Genomic DNA, 13,296 nt, shown 5'->3' with positions numbered 1-13,296 from the left:
GGGACCACGGTCATATACGTGCTCCATCGTTGACCGACATGTTCTTATGTGGCGCATGATTCTAGTTTCTTTCTCACTTATACAAAGTGTGTTGTCCTACAAGAGTTGGCCTAACATTCCAGAATGCTTTGATGTTATGACTTTTCTCTATTTAAATATTCTCCCATGATTTCTATGGCAGGGAAAGAGTAGGCTGGACAACAAAACACCAGCAATTAGCTGTTTCTGTGTGGACACATGTTATATGTCGCTTCCACTTACATTTCATTGGTCAAGGCAAATCATTTGCTCCTGCCTATCTTTCTTGTGTGTTGTTTATTTCCAGAAGGTACAGATTTTATTTTGTTTATATTTTTACCCAATGCCTGGCAAATGGTACGTATTCAATAAATGCTTTTAATTTAATTTAATTTATTTTTTCTTTTTACTATTTTATTACATAAATACTTCATGATCAATGTAAGCATTAAAATAATACAAAGCCAAATAAAATGGAAAGTGAAATTATCCCTTCTCAAAACGTTTCAAGAATAAATGAATGAAAGATCAATTTTGAACTCTTTAGAACAGTATACAAGATCTTTTATCTGGCCCATTTTTCAGCATTTACCCGCATAGATTATTTTCTATTAAATACATTCCCAAGTATTATTGTTTCATACCATTGGGCCCTTCACTTGCTATTTTATTTCTTTTTTTATTGTGATAAAATACACATAATATAAAATTTACAATCTTAACCATTTTTAAGTGTATAGCTTGCTATTTTCTTTGTCTGGAATTTTCATTCACTTTTTCTAGACTGGTTAAACTTCCTTTGTGAAGATATTAAAACTCTTCTTGACTGTCCTAACCCACTCCATGCTCTTGTAATACTTTGTACAGAATTGTCTTATCTGTCTCCACTCTCAGGCCATGGGTTTCCCAAAGGCAAGGAGGGTCTTATTCATCTTAACTACGAAGTACCTGTCCCAGGGGTTGGTGTTCCATCAATTGTTCCACCACTCCCTTGTATCATTGACACTTCTCTCTCTGTTGACCTCTTCCCATCAGCCTATATACACCCTGCTTGCCTGTTCGAAAAAAGTCCTCGCTTGACTAGACACAGTTTCAGCTCTCTCCTCTGCCTTACCTCCAAAGTTTTGAAAGAATGGCCCACGCTTACTCTCTGTCCCTACTTCCTCATTCACTCTTTGATACACTGTTACCTGGTTTATGATCTTACAACCTCCCAGAAATGATCTAGAAGATTTCACAAATGATCTAAATGCCAAATCCAATTGTAATGTTTCAGTTCTTATTTTAAATGACCTGTCCAATGTATTTTTAAAAATTGAATTACAGTAATATTTGTACATGGTACAATAATTCTCTACCCTATTCCCCCCTTTCCATCTCAATTCCTTTTTCCAAAATGGGACTTATTTTAAATTTTTCAAAAATTACTTCTAGTGGTAACTTCTACATCTAAAATAATATATGTAAATTGCTATTTATTATTGCATAATTTAAAAATACATCAACTAAATTTCTCCATGACATATGGATATGTAGCTCCTCCACTTTCCAATTCCTCTCATATTTCTCTCAAAGTAGTTATATTTTTACTTTTGGTTATGTTATTTTTTGGTTCTTTTATTGTTACTTTTGTAACTTAAAGAAATATACTTATGGGGCTGGCCCCCTGGCTTAGCGGTTAAGTGCGCACGCTCTGCTGCTGGCGGCCCGGGTTCGGATCCCAGGCGCGCACCGATGCACCGCTTCTCCGGCCATGCTGAGGCCACGTCCCACATACAGCAACTAGAAGGTTGTGCAACTATGACATACAACTATCTACTGGGGCTTTGGGGAAAAAAAAAAAAGGAGGAGGATTGGCAATGGATGTTAGCTCAGAGCTGATCTTCCTCAGCAAAAAGAGGAGGATCATCATGGGTGTTAGCTCAGGGCTGATCTTCCTCACACAAAAAAAAAGAAATATACTTATGCTTTCACTTACTGTTCCATCCACCATAATTATTCCTTAATCCTACTTTGTAATATATTAACATTCTCTTAGTTTCCCTTCCACTTGCCAATTCCTGACATATATACTTTTAGTTTTGCTATGTCATATTTTGTGCAATGGAAATCTTCATGTATGTCTCCTTCTGCATGCGTGTGAGAATTTCTTAAGGATGTATATACCATTTCCAGGTTGTTTTTTTGGTATGAATACTCTCAACTTTAGTAGATATTGCTCTTCACAGTGGTTGGACCATTTTCACCTTCATCAGCAGAATATGAGAATTCTCATTTCTTCACATCCTTGCTAATACTAAGTATTATCAGACTTTTAATTTTTGCCAAAATGATGAGTATATAATAAAATCTCATTGTCTCAATTAATTTTCTATTATTCCCAAATTTGTAGGCATCCTTTGTCTAGTTTTTCTCCTTTCCCATTTTCTTTTACCTTATATTTTTATACCTTAAAAAATTCTTATACTGTCATTTTTGCAGTGGTTTGGGAAGGAGTTGAAATTGACATATGTGTTAAATCTGCCATGTTTTACAGGAAATACTGTTGGTTAATTTATTTCATTGCAATGTCAGCTCCCTAGATGCACAGAACACTGTGTTACTAAGGACTATGTGTCCATAACATAACCTCATCCCCTTTATCCCTCAATTGGATTTACTCTGATCCAAAAATTGAGAATTTTCAATGTATGTGCTTTGTTCTGCTGCTATTTTCTCCTTTATAGCACAAAGGGTTAGATTTGATATTTCTCTAATGCTTTTCAGGTTAACAGACCCATCAGTCTTTAATTCTCCCTGAAATTTAGGGGGGCAAAATCAAAAACGTAAGCCATCTTTACTTACACGAAGATCACTAACAATCACTAATGACCTCCAAATCCAATGGCTTTTTCTTTGTTCTCATCATTTCTCACCGCTTCATATCATTTAATATTGTTTAGCATTTTATCCTTAAAATTCTATCATCTCTTGTCTTTTCTATGACATAATAGACATAGGCAAATGACATAATGATTCCTGCATTTATTATTATTATTTTTTTAATTTTTTTGTGAGGAAGATCAGCCCTGAGCTAACATCCGTCGCCAATGCTCCTCTTTTTGCTGAGGAAGATTGGCCCTGGGCTAACATCTGTGTCCATCTTCCTCTACTTTATATGGGATGCCGCCACAGCATGGCTTGATAAGCGGTGCACCGGTGCTGGCTGGGGATTGGAACCTGCAAACCCTGGGCCGCCGAAGTGGAGCATGCGCACTTAGCCGCTATGTCACCGGGCCGTATTAATTTATTTATTAACTTATTTATTTATTTACTTCATGTATAAAGTGTCCACTACATGTCAGGAAAGCATCCTGATTTAGATGAGGCAATAATATTTTTTTCTTCTAATAATCCAGTATCCTTTTTGTTTTGCTGATTTGTTGAATTACATAGAAATAGAACAAAACTTTTTTCTGAGCCATACATACAAATTGTATGTAAATTTCAGGATTGATATTCAAAGTAATTTCCTTAACTTTTTAACACTTGATATGCTTATTAAATGCTGGGATTTAGGTTAAGGTCTAGGCTGAAGAAAACCCATTGCTGGCAAGTTATAAGGCAAGAAGAAATGTCCAAATGTAATGTGTTGAGTTTGTAAAAAAAAATCCAGAACAAATAAACAAAGAGAAACCTAAGGTTTATGGGAAATCAGAAAAGGATTAGCAAATATGAACTATTTGCAAGTGTACTTAATACTTAGAGGACTTGACTGCGTCAAATAATAGCTTACTAGGCTAAAATCAGCCTCGGTTTCAATTGATTCTTTTGGAGTGGGGAGTTTGGGAGCGAAAAAAGGGAATCCTTATGGTGTAGAGAACAAGTTATTTGCACGGTAGCAAAGAATCTTCTAGACAGCATTCAAAACAGAGCAGAAGGCATTTGCCGTTTAGATGCTCAGGGGAACCACAATTCCTCTAGGTGCCATTCCATGGATGTGTGACCTCACCATTGGTCCTACAAATAACAGCATTTATGAAGGAAATGGAGTTGATAAACAGCATGAAATTGAGACAAAAAATCTACACTTTAACAATTGAACTTAGAGTGGTTGAACAGAGAGTGAAAGCTGTCATATTGTTGTGACAGACAAAATTGACTAGGCTAGGACTGTGGACTTCGAACAATGTGATTAAAAAGCAGGCAAGGTCAATTAAAGAAGAAGATTCATTTCCAAGACATTTCCAAAATGCCTCCTGGAAGTCCAGTAGAACTGTCTAGTCTTACCTCCCGCTACTACCCTCTCATGCTTGATTGCTTCAGTCAAACTGGGCAGTAAAACTTGTAGCTTTACTATTGACGTGGAGTTCTGAAAATTTCAGACCTCCCTCTCCTTTACATTTCCTACCATATTAGTGTTTTCATATCTTTATAAATTTGAAGTAAACTTAAAAGTAATCGTAGTTTCATAGCTTTGCCATTTTTCTGGATGATAATTTGTCTTTGTTTGCTAACTCTTCCTCTTGAATTTCAAGAATTAGTTACTTATTCATTATTATCATTGACATTTCCTGTGCTTTCATTTGTTTCTCTACCACTGACTTTCCTCAATTTCATTATTATCAAACAGCCGTTCTGTGATAGACTGCTGTTCCCCATCTTCGTATTGATTAATTTCATTTTCACATGCATCATTCTGATTTCCAACATCTTCAGAGCTGTCTTCAGAAGATGAGTCATTTGCAAAGACAGATTTTCATTAGTGGAGTCATCCTTAGAGTCAGAATGTGATGGTCTGTTCGCAGGAATATTGTTTGCTCCTCTGTGTCTTTCATTATCTCTTGGAAGGGATGTGCCTGATGTACTTGCTTAGTCATTATCCAAGTAATTAAAATCAAATGTACTTATTTTGTAGATTAAACAAGAACATTCTTTATTATGATTGTTTGCAATTGAAGCTTCAGGGACACTTTAGGCTAGATATTACATTAAATATTATTTTCCATTTAAATTAAAACATTTAATCAGAAACTCTGAAAAGCAAGATACATAAGCTAATGCCTCATATGTGAAGTTCATGAAATGCAGTTCCGCTATACTATTCTTTTGTGAAGTTAATGTGCAACAAATAAAAAGTTTAAGAGATTATTAACACTGATTATAGATCTAGTCACTAGCGTAGTTACTGTTCTGTGTGTGTGTAAGTTTTCTAATAGGTTATAAACAGTTTAGGACTAGAATCCTTTAAAATTTTTAAAGAATTTTTTCCCCCATTCAGGGACATTTTTGTAAGTAAGGACATTTTGGATAATTAATTGATTAAATTTCTATGTAAAAATGTGCAATCTGATAACTAAGTTGGTATTGGAGGGAAACAAGAAGAGAAATTATTTTGTGTACCCCAAAGACATGAAGTCTATGAACTCTCCAGTGTGTGTCTACCTTCTTGTATCAGATGATCAGGGGAGCTGGTGACTGGGTGCTCTGGGGATCGTATGAAAATGTATCTCAGGAGTGAGGAAAGTTTGGGGGTCTGGAGGAGAAAGCCTATGGGAACTGGCACTTCACTGATAGCACAAAGAAGGGCTTATCCTTATTTAAAGTGGGTTGGGAAATATCATATTTGAAGAATTTAGGATCCAGAAGAAGTAAGAGGGTGGAGTTTTCACGTGCAGGTCCTGCTGAGCTGTTTTCCCTGTCACTGCCTTTGAGGCAGTGACCCTCTCCGCTGGGCAAAAAGAAGGCTGGGCTGGTAAGGATTCTGGCTTCTTGAGGTGAATCAGGATAGAGGGAACAAAGAGGGAGCTGAGAAAGTGTGAGATTTCACTGGAATCAGCATAAAAAGCAAACACTACAAAGATGTATTTACCCCTTTCACATGGCAAGGGTTATATCAGGAACCCTTCAGGTCTGCTGGCTACACAGCAGGAAGGTAGTGTTGTTTCAGAGGAATTGCTGCAACATACCACCATGCAAAGTTATAGTCTTGGGACAGCTTGGAACAAGCCCAGCCTTGAACCTAGTGAGGGGAAGGGCAAATCAAGATTCTCAGCCTTCAGTCCCACGAACACCAGAAGTACCACAGGTCTGGCAGCCGTAGGAGGGAGGTTTCAGCCAGTGTTTGAAAAAGCATTGGTAGAGGGGATTCTGTAGAGATGTAAGAAGTTAGCCCATCACTGATGTGTCAACCAGGTGTCTTAGTCAGTTCAGGCTGCTGTATCAAGAATACCGTGGACTCAATGGCTTAAACAACATTCATTTCTTACAGATCTGAAGGCTGGAAGTCTGAGATCAGGGTGTCAACGTGATCAACTTCTGGTGAGGACTGTCTTCCTGGCTTGCCATGTGTCCTCACATGGCAGAGAGAGAGAAAGAGTAAGCTCTCTCTGTCTCTTCTTCTAGGGGCATTAATCCCATCATGAGGGCTCCACTCTCATGAGGAAATTACCTCCCAAAGGCCCCATCTCCAAATGCCATCACATTGGGGATTAGGGTTTCAACATATGTATTTTGAGGGGACACAAACATTCAGTCCATAGCACCAGGTAAGGCTGTCCTCTGTCTGACTAGTAGTTTTGGAAGGAGTTGTTTAATGGAGAAGAGTTTCTGTAGCCAAAGGGGAAACGTATACACTCTTTTTTCTATCCTGGGGCAGATAGACTCTCAATGGACCATATTTCTATTTATTTATTTATTTATTTATTTATTTATTTATTTATTTATTTTTGTGTGAGAAAGATCGGCCCTGAGCTAACATCTGCTAATCCTCCTCTTTTTTTTTGCTGAGGAAGACTGGCCCTGGGCTAACATCCATGCCCATCTTCCTCTACTTCATATGGGACGCCGCCACAGCATGGCTTGAAAAGCAGTGCGTCGGTGCGTGTCCGGGATCCGAACCCATGAACCCCGAGCCGCTGCAGCGGAGTGCGAGCACTTAACCACTTGTGCCACTGGGCCGGCCTCTGAGTGGAACATATTTCTAGAGCCTAACTTGGCCATATTGTCTTGAAAGGTTGGGCCTAATCATTATATCACTGGGGGTGGGTGTTGTCCTGACACTGCCCATGTCTGGTGCTGACTCAAGTAACAGAAAACCCACGTCAACTTGAGACTAATGGGGCTTTGGGGGCCGTTTGATATTTTTGCCTCATTCTTGATTTATTTGTTGGATTTGTGTCTATTCAGTAGAAAATTTTAGGATTTCTCTTGCTTTTTAAAAACTAATCTTTTTTTTCAGTTAATTTCCTTTTGTGCATTTCCTAGATTTATCCCCTCAGTCCTTCTGTGTGTGTGTGTGTGTGTGTGTGTGTGTGTGTAGACAGCATAATGTATATTTTAAAATAAATTCTCAGTTCAAATGAAGCAAATATTTTTTTAGGAGAATTATACTATCTAGGATTTTGTATTTAGATTTTTAAGGGAATCTTCAAACTATAATGCTACTGTGCTACTGTAATTTCATGCATACCACACAGTTCAGGCCTTGTGTGAGTTTACTCAGAGTTGTTTACTTGAATAAAAGATAAAAGCAAAACAAATATTTTTAGCTGTTACTTACATCAAGTACAATATACTTCCCCTTCTCTAAACAAGTTAAATTTATTAAAAGAATAATTTATGAGTGCCCGTTGTAGGGAAATGGATTGCCTTAGTGTGATTCCATTGTTAATTAATGAGAAAAATGAAGTTAACAAAAGACTGTATCTGAATTCTTCATGGAGACTATTAAAATAAGTGGAGAGAGTCCAGAAACCTCCCAAAGAATACCCTCCACACAACCCAGACAATCCACTTAAAAAAAAGCATTAGCTAATTTGCTTCAAATTTTAATAATTTTGGGATATAGAAAGGAAAATGCAAGGAACATTGGAAAAATTAAAATCAATCGCTGCTACAAATATTATTTCTTACGCTGTTCTCAGTCATTTTACTTTTATGATAAAATTTAGAACATATATTCTGGTAAAATACTATCTCCCTATTTTTAAAAATCACAGAGAACTGATAGTAAAGCACATTTAATCACCCATCCCTCCTCACCGTCTATTTAAGGCTGTGTTCTTTGTTTCAAGGTCCTGTTGAAATAAAACAGAATGAAATTAGTGACCTTCATACTGACTTCCCTAACCAGCTTCTGGGAACCGACCCAGCCATCAGTCTGTCAATAGCTTGTGCAGTTTCAGATTTCATTTGGGAAAAAAAAAAAATTCTAGTTCCTTTCCATAAACATCATATTTCAATTGTTTCTTTAAAACAAGCTAATTACATTTACACATGTTACATACTAATAAAGACCTATTTTGTTGGTAAGCTTTCTGTAGAAGTGGAGCTTGATTGGAAATGTTTTATTTGAGGCATATGGAGAGAGCTGCGATAGTGAAGCAAAATATTTATCATTCTTCCCTGTTTGGTTTAGATTTGTCAATCTTTTTCCTTCTTTACATAAAACAACATCTTGCATACAAACTGTTTAAAAGTTGAAATAGTGGCATCCCAAATGTAGTCAGAGAAAGGAAACTACGGTTAAATTTAGAAAGAAAAATGTAGGTAAAGGAGAAAAATGCTGTCAGCTAAGATTTGGAAGCCTGGGAAGAACTGCAAGGTCTTAAAAGATGAGTGATTACTAGATTCCGCGAGTGAGATTATAGAGGACTCAGGAACATAGCTCAATCTTTACTTTTTAATCTTTGTCCTAAATTTAGACTAGTTTGTTTAATACCTTATTTCATCTTTTTTTGTTGTTCTTGATGTTCTCATCTTTTCATGTTCCTTTTTTTAAAAAAAATTCCCATCCTTAAGTTTTTCTTTGTTGTATATATTTATTTTCCTGTCTGGCCTCAAGAGTGGAACATCGAAATTTTTGTCCTTTTTAAAGATGTCCTCAGTTGTTTCTGCAGAACACTTGTCAGAAATGCTTGACACTGTGGCCCACGTAAGTCCTCCACAGAATCAGAAGCTATCTCCTTTCAGCTGTACCAACAAACAATGCCTACTTTTCAGTAGGGGATTTTCTATTAGTGAATTCCTCAGGGTGTGACACATTTCCTCAAAGTCAGATTTCCTGAAGTCACAAACATTTTATTATTTCCTTTAATCTTGCGTGACTTTGCATTTCAACCCCTGTAATATTTATTATCCCTGGATCCTAGATGTTTTCTTACTGTGACCTTAAAATTGCTTATCATCCAGGCTAATTTGCTTGTGTTTGGTCCAGAATGGCCTATAGTGCTATGGTGCTGTGCCCTTTGAAGATCCATCACATCAGTGGTTAGAATTTTAGTCTTAAGGAAAAATTCATCCCCAGGATTATTTCTAATATTTTATATATTTTTTATGTAATACTTGGAGGGATTCCTGAGTCTTAATATGTTTCATGTAAAGGAAATACTGTGTCTGAGCCTGTCCAGCATGGTAGGAGGGACAGCTCAACATGTGTTTTTCAAAAACCAGTGACTGGTGTGTCTTTGAGGGAGTTTCCTCTGTATTGCAGGCAAGCTCATATAGCTACTATTTTGAAAGGCAGTGTGAAGCTAGAGAGAGATTGCATTTAGTTATTTTTTTTCTAGACTTCTATAGTCTGTTTACTCTGTACACTGCTCTTATTTTTTTCCTAATCTCCTCTCAACGTTGGAAAAGTCTCTGTCATTTAAAACACACTACCAAGATAAAGGTCATCTTAACGTTTTTGATATTTTCTCCTGAGGTTGATACTTTAAAAAATGTTTTTCTACACACACTTCTACCTGTTAAATCCTTGAAGCAAGGACAGTCTTAGTCTATTTAGAAATACCCTCCTTAGTCTATTTAGAAATACCTTCCTGGGACTCTTTTCCCTTCCAAATACAAATAAATGCAGATGGCTATGAGACCAAAGATCTTATTGAGGAGCAGTACAGTGAGAGAGAGCTTCTGGCTTTGGAGTTTGAGAGTCCTGGTTCAGATCCCGGCTGGAACTTGGTACATTTGGGCAACTTGCTAAACTTTGTTGAGACTCAGTTTATTCATCCATTAAAGGGGATAATAATACCCATTGTGAGGATTAATTAGTATATAATGTATATAAACTCTCAAAAGACTTAAGTGAATGGTCAGTAATAATAGTAATAAAATCACTCTGTTGTATTTAAAGTCTTATTAGATGGTGCCCTTCAGGGTTCACATTCTTGGAAAGTTAAAGAAAAACCATGTCCTGCATTTCTTACCTTTCAGTCTCTTTTCCTTATGATATCAGCATCACCGGGCAAGAATGGAAACCAGGGTGTTTTCTGCCCCCTTTGTTTAGTATAGGATGCTGCCTGTCCTGCTTTACTCTATGGTAACTCGGAGTGACTTGAAATCTCAAAGGCCCATAGACTGCTTGAGGATTTTGCAGAGCAAACTGAATTGGCCTGAGGAACGCTGACCTACTTCTCAAATAAATCTCCATAGGACTAAGGTCATGTGATATAGTTGAATAATCATGTTCTTTGGAGTCAGTGGTATCTGGGTTCCAATCCTGGTGCTGCCACTTGTACACTGTGGTGTCTTGGGTAGTTTGCCTCATCCCCCTAGAGCTTCCTTTCCTTATCTGCAAAATGGTGCCAATCATATTTCCTGTGCAGGTTGCCAATTGCATGGAATTGTGCATGGGGAGAACCTAGAGGAGGTTGTTGGGATTGCAAACATAAATGGTCTCAAAAAAGAGTGAAAAGAACCTTGGGCTTGAGTTTTAATCCTAATTTTGCCACCCTCTCACTAGGTGAATAGGACAGGTTGCTTAACCTTGATTTCTAAATTGATGTGTTGAAATTAAACATTGTTAAAGGAATTATCATTTTTTTGAAATATATCATGGATGTAGAGGACTTAAGTGAAATTCTGAAATATCTTTTCAAAAATTGTCTTTTGGTGCCACTTTCAGTGAAAGAGTAAGGAGTTGGAAGTGTGACACGTTCTACCATTTGGTTACTTCTTTTGTTCTTTTGATGTATGAGGAATGTGGGCCAATTGCTGGGCTTTTATTCAGCCTCCTTGTAAGGTAAAGTGAAGGGCTTAGTAACAATTTCTTTCTCCTAAAGTTTTTTTCCAAAATCTAGGAATAATCCAAACTTGAAACTGCTGCAGGCTGAAGTGCGTTCTGGGAGTTAAGTGAGGTGAGTCTCAGAGTCTCCAAAAACAGCTCCCAGTCAAAAACAGCAGACAGCAACTGGCCAGTTAGGGGTTGCACCCCAAATTGGGGTTTAAATGATACTCAAGAAAAGAAAGATTAAGATATGTGTTTCACAAAAGGAACTTGACACTTTTCTATCATTTAGAATGTTTGCTGTGTTTAACTTGCTTTCTCTTTTTGAGACTGAGCAGTGCATTTCCAGATTAATTTGCAGCATATTTAACTGTATGGGGAGTTTCTGTCTCATAAGGCTATATGAAATAATGAGCAGATAAGAAAAGCCAAATCGTAGCATATCTGCATAGAAGTCCGTGACACATTTATGTGCATAAAAATGCTCTCCTTATTTCTAAGGAGTAGTCAAGACAAATAAAAAATACACTCGATTGAATGACAAAGGAAATCGCAGTGCCCCCTGAAGGTTTGAGCTGGACCTCGCTGGCCTGAAGGCTGTGACAGGGACTGCTAAATGGCAGACAGTAGCTGCACTTCTGCTGTCATGGTTTCAGCAATTGTCACTGTCAAAATGTAGCGCATTCATTATGCAGGTACAAAACTATAATTAAGAACATTGGCCAAGAAAGGGGGAGGGGAATTGGACGGTTCAGGGAGTTGGAAGTAGGATAAAGAGCAGTTCTCCTCTAGGTCACTAGTTCAAACTTCGCCCATATTGGTAATGACTGACAGTCATTAACATATGATGGCTGTTTGATGGCCTATATGAGTAGGTGCCCATATCAGAAAAGTCACCATTGTAATTGGCATTAATTGGCACTTCTGTTGGCAGCGTCAGCCGAGAGGCTGAAGATTGAATGGGCTATAGCGAGTGAATTATCCTCTCATCCTGAGAAGCGGGCCTCCCAGGGCCGAGATGAAGCACCGCCGCAGTGCATTGTGGGAAAGCTGCTGCTGTCCCAGCTCCTCGTGCCCTGCAAACAGAGGACATCGGTGTGTAGTGCTATTTGGCACCCTGCTTGATGAGCACTGAATCTACTTAAAATCCAGCCTCACCAAAATGAACAATGGGCCTAGGAACCGCAAAAGGGCCGGAGTGTGAGATAATGAGGGGAACCTTCAGCTCTTCATCCTCTCTTGGTTTGTTTCCTGCTGAACCGCGCTTGGTCAGAGAGCTGAGCAGCTTCCTGTGGGATCCGCAGCAATGATTGATTGTAACTTAGGTTTTTTAAAAAAACATACTCTTTTTGGAAATGAAAAAGCAAAGGCTTTCTTAACGGCCTGCAGTAAAACACTGTTCAACAAGCCACCATGTTGACTTTTTATAGTTGAAAATTAAAGGTCCTCTGTAATCATTTTTTGCTCTTCATTGATTTAAGGACCCAGTCGAATAATAATTTAGACCCAACTTTTCATCTCTGTATAGATTCATGATTTGTAAGCTGTTTCTGGCAACTCTCTCTGTAATACCAATGAAATTTCTTTTTATTCATCTCACTTTTTGGCTCGACTCCCTCATAATTAGCTTCTAGGTCAAAGTAACAAGTATTTAAGACTAAATTTCTGTGGATATCAACTCCTAAAGGACATTTCAGACCACAGCACCAGTCACCATTTCCGTAGCATTCTTCATCTACCTTATATTTTTGCTGAAGTAAAGTATTTGGGCAATGTGTTTTCTAAAAAATTAAACACCAGAAAGAAGTTTATTTATTTGTACTTTAAATGGCTATTGTTTTCAGATTTCAAAAAAGCAGATTGCTGAAAGTACAGTTACAAAAAACAAAATAGAAGAATGTTTAAAGTGTAGTAAAAAATGTAGTGGTTTTGTTTGAATTGTTATTTAAATCAGAAGAAAAGCCGTTTCTCGAGTTTGTTATCTGCAAAATCAGAGTACTTTTTCCTTAATAAGCAAAATTTGTGTCTTAGAATATTCATATTTTTTATTCAAATAAATTTTATACAGTTTCCTTTTGGAAAATTAAACTAAACATCTCATTTCCTCAATATATTTTTTTTCTTTAAATTTTCTGCTTCAAAATCTGGTAATTATCTGGCTTTTTAGCATTGTAAAATAAATGTGGAAGTTTTTCTATAGGTGGCGCTCTTGCATACATCTTGCTTTTAGAAATGTCCCTCTATGTCGAATGAGTTTGGCAGGCAAGTTTAATGGAAGCTGCTTAATAGTATAC

General features: G+C 37.4%; 1 long non-coding RNA gene across 1 annotated transcript in view; it reads left to right on the top strand.

Moving 5' to 3' along the window:
- The window catches only part of LOC131410264 (uncharacterized), a 55,164-nt gene extending 42,153 nt beyond the window's left edge, over positions 1 to 13,011 (top strand). Inside the window, exons 3-5 of the long non-coding RNA XR_009221203.1 lie at positions 6,269 to 6,375; positions 11,058 to 11,132; positions 11,937 to 13,011. This is a non-coding gene — a long non-coding RNA (uncharacterized LOC131410264). The remainder of the gene's footprint in view (positions 1 to 6,268; positions 6,376 to 11,057; positions 11,133 to 11,936) is intronic.
- The last annotated feature ends 285 nt before the right edge of the window (positions 13,012 to 13,296 follow it).

Source organism: Diceros bicornis, chromosome 9 (assembly GCF_020826845.1).
Source record: "Diceros bicornis minor isolate mBicDic1 chromosome 9, mDicBic1.mat.cur, whole genome shotgun sequence".
In the NCBI taxonomy this organism is placed as follows: domain Eukaryota; kingdom Metazoa; phylum Chordata; class Mammalia; order Perissodactyla; family Rhinocerotidae; genus Diceros; species Diceros bicornis.
Note: the sequence above shows the minus strand (reverse complement) of the source record. Positions and strands in the feature narration are given on the sequence as shown.